Source organism: Xenopus laevis, chromosome 1S (genome assembly GCF_017654675.1).
Source record: "Xenopus laevis strain J_2021 chromosome 1S, Xenopus_laevis_v10.1, whole genome shotgun sequence".
Classification (NCBI taxonomy): Eukaryota; Metazoa; Chordata; class Amphibia; order Anura; family Pipidae; genus Xenopus; species Xenopus laevis.
In genome coordinates, this window is record NC_054372.1 from 156438019 (window position 1) to 156446217 (window position 8199).

The following is an 8199-nucleotide window of genomic DNA, read 5'->3' on the forward strand; positions in this document are numbered from 1 at the left end:
TATAGAGTCATTTCCTGCACCAACTTTTTAAAATTATTTTATTGATAAATAAGGTAAAATTGTGGATGGGAGTTTGGTCAAAGTAGTTTTAAAAAATAATGAGAAAACTTCACATTTTATTAAATAACCCCCTAAGAGTCACCACTACTTGTCTGTGACACTGTTGACTGACAGTTGTTGAGCTAAAGTCTATCTAGCAGTATAAAACTGTATAAGGTGCGAATATCGCTGAAACCACTTAAATTACAAAATGTAATGTAAAAGGGCTCGCTCAAAGAACCACTGTGTAAGACGTGCCGGGAGATCTCCCGTAATCCTTACCACCCGGCGCCTCTATTTACGCTTGTAGGGGCGCAGGTGCGTCCAGTGCTGATGTGACCATCTTCTAAGTGATTGTTGTGATGCTAGCGTCATGACATCATCAGACGGCGCAAAATTCGAAATTGGCGCCAAATCTCCTTTAAAAGCCCTGTTCTTCCTAGTAACATTGCCCAAGCTGGCTTCTGTTTACAGATCCTGCAGAAGCGTTTCTACCTTTTTGGATTAACCTGGTTTCTTGACTCCTGCCTGTTTTTGACTCGGATTCTAGCCGCCTGCCTTGACCCTTATTGCCTCCTTATTGTTTCCAGACTCTGTCTTGCCTAATCCTTGCCAGTACCTCATTTAAGGACTTATTCTATTTTACGCACTAACTCCTTGTCGGTTCTGCAGCAGAATGCCCGGGGGCCCCAAAAGGGGTTGGTGAACACCGGAATCCACGGGGATCTCCTGTGCATCTGAGTGTATCCACGGCTTGCAAGGTTCCTAACAGACGAGTACGTTACACACTGTAAGTGTATATGAATTTCTATCTAACAATATAGAAATATAAGATTTAAGTTAGTTATGTACACACAGCTACAGTATGCACTAATGCAGACATTTTATTTGCAATTATACAATTAATGGTGAGTATTGTTTCCTGCTATCCTTATTATCATTTATTTATAACAGCAAGTTGCACAGCGCTTAAATGTAATAACGGGTTTCTGAATAAGATTGGATTGGAGGTCCTTGGGGTAGTCTTTTTATTCTGACTGCTCCCCCTAAGCCACAAAAACTCTCGTCTCACTTCAAAATGTATTGGCACATTCAAACTGAAATAAATATGGAATAAGGAAAGGCGTTGCCAGCCAAAGAATTTATTATACCATCATTCTTTATTATATTCATTACACTAGAGGGGAAGTAAAGAAGTCATAGATTCAGGTTTTGGCTCCAACTCATAAATACTCTGGATTCTGATTAGATGAAAGACAGCAAAGTAAAGAATCATGCATATCTCAACTGGAACGTCCACCACAATATCCAGGTGTAGTATCTCAAGTTCTTATGCAGATATAGAGAAAACTTTGTGAACCTCTCCAACCTGCAGATGTCGCTATAACACCGAAAATTCTCAGATTTCTTCTACAAAAATGACACCATTAGCTCTACATTCAGTCTGGTTTTGCTTTAAAGCTTAACTGTATCTTAATAGATAAATTATTATTTAATTATTATTACCCAGAGCCTAAAAGGCACCGACTTCATTTCTTTGGATTCGTTTAATGTTTAATCAATTTAGCAAAGCACTAGTTGGTTAAAAAAGACCAGCTCATGACTGATGTCTGAAAAAGTATGGGAAAGCCCTTTCCTAGACATATTTGTATCTCAACTTACTGAAACAAGATTTAATGCATTTATCATTACTCATAGTATCATTTACTGTGATAAGGTTTCACATAGTAAAGCAGCTTTGAAGGTCAATGGCAGAAAGCTTGTTACATTTACTTGTGGAAGGGGATGTTTATTAGGTCATTTTTATAGGGGACCACATTTTCCAATGTAAATTTAAGTCCAAGGTTAACATGTAGCATCCGTCCTGTGGTATGACTCACAAATGGTGGAATAGCAGTCTTGACTTAAGGCCACAAATTTGAGTGGACATAAAAATTAAAGGAATGATAATTATCCAGAATAGATATATAGGTATTTGACATTGGTTGAATTCAACCAATACGTGCAGATCTGGACAAGTCACAGGTTCTCCCATATTAAATGCAGCATAATAAATGATAAAAAAACAAACAAACCTTGAAGATAGCAGAACCTGTACCACTTGGTATGCATTTAAACTATTTGTGGATCTGAGGAATAGATCATTTTGTTATCTGTCACTACTATTGGACTTTTGACACCCTACCTTTAATATCATGACATAAAGAATGGAAAGAACAATGTACGTTGTCACATCAGAGGCATCCACCTAAAAGTTAGAATACAGAATACATACCGTAGTTCTTAAAACCAGACATCAATCTATCCATTGGAAAATAGTTAACATTAGGGAGCATATTTATTAAAACTCATATTTTTCTTGAAAAAATTCAACCTAACTCCCAACCACGATCTGGCTTACAAGAAACCCAGTAGTGTAGCAAATGCAGTGTTGAACGAGCTCATGATTATTGTCTCTTAACTCAAAATAGGTTGGCAACCCTTTCAGATTGAACATACAACAATATGGGAGCTGATTCAGTTGAAAGGTGCATTGCCTAGAAACAAACATTTTTTTTTAACAGTTATTTTTATTGATTCATTTTGGTTTCTTTTAATAAGCAAACATTTTTATTATGAAAACCTGAATGTCATTTTAAGACAAATTTTGAGTGTTGTTTCAGTAGTATGTCTTTTGGCCACTTAAGAACTACCCTGCTTCACATCATAATGAGAAACTATTATATCATACAATGTAATTAAATTATACAGGGTCGGACAAGGCAGGCGGGACACTGGGAAAAAACCCTCATGGGCCCCCGCTGGCCAAGATCTGCTACCCCGGTTGCCCCATAAACACAAGCTGTTGTGCCACAGTGCTCGTCTTTCAGGCATGTGCGCCACGTCTTTCGTGCAACAGAGGAGTTTGGAGGGGGCCCCGGAGACTGCCAGGAGGGCCCTTCATTTTGCAGGCCTGGTGGACCCACAAGGCTCCAGTCCGTCCCTGAAAGAATAGCATATATCTGTGTGTTGACAAGGATGCTGATAATGCTAAAAAAAAGTCAACAATCCAAGCCTGTCATCTCTGTAAAACACAGAAGGAAAAGAAAACAAAAAGTACACTGGGACAGTTGCAAGTTGGGAGGACCCTGCTTGGATTTGCTTCAGTGATTTGTTTGTGTACCATATTCTGTTGTATTGGAGGGGCCCATATCCCACTGACTGAACATCAGGCTGAGTAGCACTGAGGAGAACAGGTTTGCAGAGTAGATATGTCACATTCAATTGCCAAGGAGTCTCTAGTTGCAGACCAAGACCAAGCCAATGTTATGTAACAAGCGATAAAAGCTAATCTGCTAAACACCACTATAACTTCCCATAACCGAGGCTTGAAATAACCAGTTAGTTGCGTCATCGGTTCCAAAGAAACAACCTTTAGTCTTTCGGAAGTGTCAGTGTTTGAAGGTATTCATTTTATGAAACACCCGTACAAACATCGGCCCACTCTCAAATGACATGGTAGAGTTGTGCGTGATCTGTCATGTCATGTATTTTTTAATGTGCACTGGTATGTTGTAATTATTTCATTACCTCATTTCCCATCCACTCCAAAGCCTGGGGATTGAGCTCTTAGTTTTCTTTTTAAATTATTTCTACCCACTGCACCCATAGGAAGGTGTGAAACAGGAACCTCATTTTATGTCAATAGTTAATACCAGGGTATTTGTAGACGTAATAGTATAAAAACACAAAACAACCCGGATTAACACACAACTTCATTTTTATGTGCTGTACTCATTTAATATAGTCCTAGTTTTGTTAAAGGCCAATATCATGCACGGCTGTAGGTAAGTACTGCACTAAATACCATTGACTATAATGGCAACTGCCTATTGGTGTGAAAATGCCCATTTTTGTGCACAATCCTCCCAATGTGCATTGACAGGTGGATGCTTTTCAATGTCAAGGGCACTAGACTTCTGCAATTACGGCTTCCATATAATCATGCTTTGAAGAACTAGCGCTCTGGTTTAGATGATGAAGGCTAAGCTCCAAAGAAGGTTTGGTACAAAGACAATGATTTTCTTGTGTAGTTAGAAATTGATCTTACAGAAATCCAATATCAAAGTTCTACCATAGTTTGGAACCAATGCTGTTTTTTGTAAATGTTACAATCTCTGGTATAGAAATGGGAGTGGGTAGATAACAAAGGTTCATTTGTATACGCAGGTGTTGTTGCTCCATCCTAGAAAATCTTTTATTTGAAATGTTGAACACACCTTAAAAAACTGTCACAAAGAGTATCTTTTAAATGCAAAATTGTTTATAAATATACTTTAAAAATGTGTGTTTGAGCATTTTGAGTAAAAAAGGATTTGTCTTTAGAGCGTAAATTTATTATTGTCAGTGACGTTGTCAGCCTCTCCCAATGAACAATAAAACAAATGCAATTGCAGTCAAAGGTGAGCCCTCGTGGCCCATCCCTGTCATGATTTTAGCAGAATACAAATATTCTAGACATCAGATTTATTTTTGAGGTAAAGGTTCAGGTGCTTCTGGACAGATAGCTAACTTGTATGTAATCCCATGTAATCTCTTGTAGAGAAAAAAATTTGCAAACGGAGGCATGACCTGACTATTTTTTTTAAAAGATTTTCTTTATTGATTTTCAATTAACATGAGATAGCAGAAAGAAGGAAAAGGAAGAAAGGAAAAGTAAAGCAAGATGAGCGATCCCAATTGCATATCTGACACCCCCTTAAAGTATCACATTTCCTATAATTGCTCGACCCCTGTCAGGTTGCCAGGTCAATTTAAGGGATCTCCAGCCATTTGTCCCAAAGTTTCCCAAATTTTTCAGGGCAACCCTGGGCAGTATACGTCGGTTTTTGTCTAGGGAGGGTGTCATCCACTAGTTTTTTCCAGAAGCCAAGTGTAGGAGGTTCAGTAGCTTTCCAGGTCAAAAGAAGGGCTTTCCTGGCATAATGGAGCAGCTGCTGTAAGCACAGTCTATCACAGGAGGGCAAGGCGAGTCCTTCAAATAGTCCAAGGAAACAAAATTCCGGTGACCTTATGTTAGGTAGTCCCAAAAAATGTATTCATGTAATTAAGTATCATGGCCCAATATTGTTGAACCTTAGGACAGCCACAGAAAACATGCAAGTAGGTGTCCGCTTCTGCATTACACTTAAGACATACATCCGAATGACCCTGATACATACGTACCAGCCTGTGCGGGGTAAAATACACTCTGTTTAGGAATTTAATGTGAATAAAGTGATCTCTGATACAAATATTGGTTTCTGGAATTTGTTCAAGTATCTCTGCCCATATTTCTTCATCTAGTGATGGGAAATCAGAGGCCCATTTTTTACACACTTGATGTATGGGATCAAAGTTCCCTTGAAGCACAATTGCATAGAACTTGGTCAATTCTGGTCTACGAAGGTAACGCTCTAGGGTAGACTCAGCTATCCGTGGGGTCCCCTCTGGAAATTGGGCCTGAAATGCGTGTCTTAATTGTAAGAATCTAAAGAACATCTGGTTAAGAAGACCATAATCCTCCTTCAGCTGGGCAAATTGTTTCAGTTCACCAGCTCCAATTATATCCCCTAGGTATTTTACTCCGGCATTAGCCCAGAAACTAACCTCAGGCAAGGATCTGAATTCTCCTAGGGAATTATTACACCAGAGAGGGGTCCATTTGGACACCACCATCTTCTGAAACACCTGGATTACTGTTTTCATGGGCGGGTCATTGGGTACAATGCAGGTAAACCTCTATACAACTGGTTGGCTAAAGATTCAAAGGAAGAGATAACTGCCGCCTCTATTACTGTGGCCTGGTTACTGGGGTCCGGATGGAGCCACCACCATGCATACACCAACTGGCTAGCATAGAAATAACTTTGGAGGTCAGGAAGGGCTAATCCCCCTTTCTTTACTGGGGACTGCAACATTTGCATGCTGATCCTTGGCCTCTCTCCTGCCCAAATAAAGTCCCTGATATATGCCTCAGACTGCCTAAACCATGCTTTCGGGAGTGTAATTGGTGCATTGTAGAACGCATAAAGGAACTTTGGCAGGTATATAATTTTAAAAATATTGACCCGACCTGGAAGGGACAAGGGTAAGTTGGCCCAATACTGTACTTTAGTTTTCAGAGATCTAACAATCAGGGCTAAATTTAATTCTACATATTTCTTTAGGACCTGACTCTATTTACATACACATGAAATGTGGACAAGAGGATGTGAAGACTCTTCTCAGTAATGTAGTCAAAATACTTCATTATAAAAGCATAGCGAATGGTGGAATTATGTTAGGATGTTGCCTTTCTTTTTTTGCCAGTCCAGGAAGGGGCAGTTGAGTCAGGAAGTGGGGGTGGTGATGTATTGTGGGTGGACTCAGGACATCATGAGGCGGGGCTATGAAGCAGTGATCAGTGATTTGAATTTGAAATCGAAAATTCGAATATTGAAATTTATTATGTACTGTCTCTTTAAAAACTCGAATTCGACCATTCGCCATCTAAAACCTGCCGAATTGCTGTTTTAGCCTATGGGGGATCTCCTAGAACCCAATTGGAGTCAATCAGTGGACTTTGAAAAATCAAAGTTTTTTTTTTGGGGAAAAACTTCTAATCGAATTCAGCGAATGCTCTATTCCTTCGATTAGAATTTGGCAGAATACGGACCTATTCGATCAAAAACGGACCTATTCGACCAAAAAAAAAACTTTGACTTAATTTCGGTTTTTGAATTTGAATTTCAAAGTTTTTTTCAATTCGAAATTCCACCCTTGATAAATATGCCCATTAGGGGCAGATTTATCAAAGGTTGAGGTGAATTTTCGAATGAAAAAAATCCGAATTTCGAGCTATTTTTTGTGTACTTTGACTAGGCAATAGTTCAAATTCGATTTGAATTTGAAAAAAATGTGAATATCAAAATTTATTATGTACTGTCTTTTTAAAAAAATTGACTTTGACCATTCGCCATCTAAAACCTGCTGAATTGCTGTTTTAGCCTATGGGGGACCTCCTAGAACCAATTTGGATTCAATTGGTGGACTTTGAAAAATCTAAGTTTTTTTGTGGAAAAACTTTGAATCAAATTCGATCAAATGCAATATTCCTTTGATTCCTACAATTTAAATTGTACGGACTTATTCGACCGAAAACTGACCCATTCGACAAAAAAAAAAAAAGACTTAATTTCGGTTGGTCTTTTTGAATTCAGTTGGGACACTGTGTAAATTATCAGTGCAAACAGAATGTGATAGTAATGGATGAATCTGTCCTGTTTTGCTTTGACAAAAATATGCGAAACTGCTAAACTTCCACAAAAGCCATTGAAGTCAATTGGTGTTATTACACATGTCTGTTTCCAAATGGTGCAACTTTTTTTTAACAATACATGGTTACAGGAGCTATGGCCATTTTTTCTTTAACACTCTATAACAATTTTTGAAATGAGTAGACCAATTGCTGCAGTTTTGAATGTAAAATATTTTCCCATTCTTGCCTGATATAGAATTCGATCGACAGCAATACGATTTTTTTGTAGATTGGAGCCATTCTGTTGTAATACGCGCAGAATTCAGTTTGCCATTGTCTTGCTGAAATAAGCAAGGCCTTCCTTGAACAAACTACCCATGCCATGGGCATTATGCACCCCCTTTAACATGGTTACTGTAAAATTACTCTCCATCATGGTCAATGCAAAACAACTCTCCACCAGTCACTGGAAAATAACTCTCCACCATGGTCATGGAAAAACAACTCTAGACCATGATCACTGCAAAATAAGTCTCCACCATGGTAACTGGAAATTTACTATACTATAGTGTGGTCATTAGAAATTAACTATATGCCATTGTCACTGGAAGATTACGCACTACTATGGTCACTGAAAAATTACTTTCCACCTCTGTTAATGGAAAATGACATTCCACAATGGTCACTGCAAAGTAACTCTCTACCATGGCCACTGTAAAATAATTTTCAGCCTTTCTTGGAAACTTACTCTCCACCATGGTCACTGGCAACTTACTCTCCACCATGGTCACTGGAAAATAACTATCCACCATGGTCACTGAAAAATGACTCTTGACCATGGTCACTGGAAAATAATGCTACAAAACAGTCAGTATTAATTAACTCTCTACCATGGTTGCTTG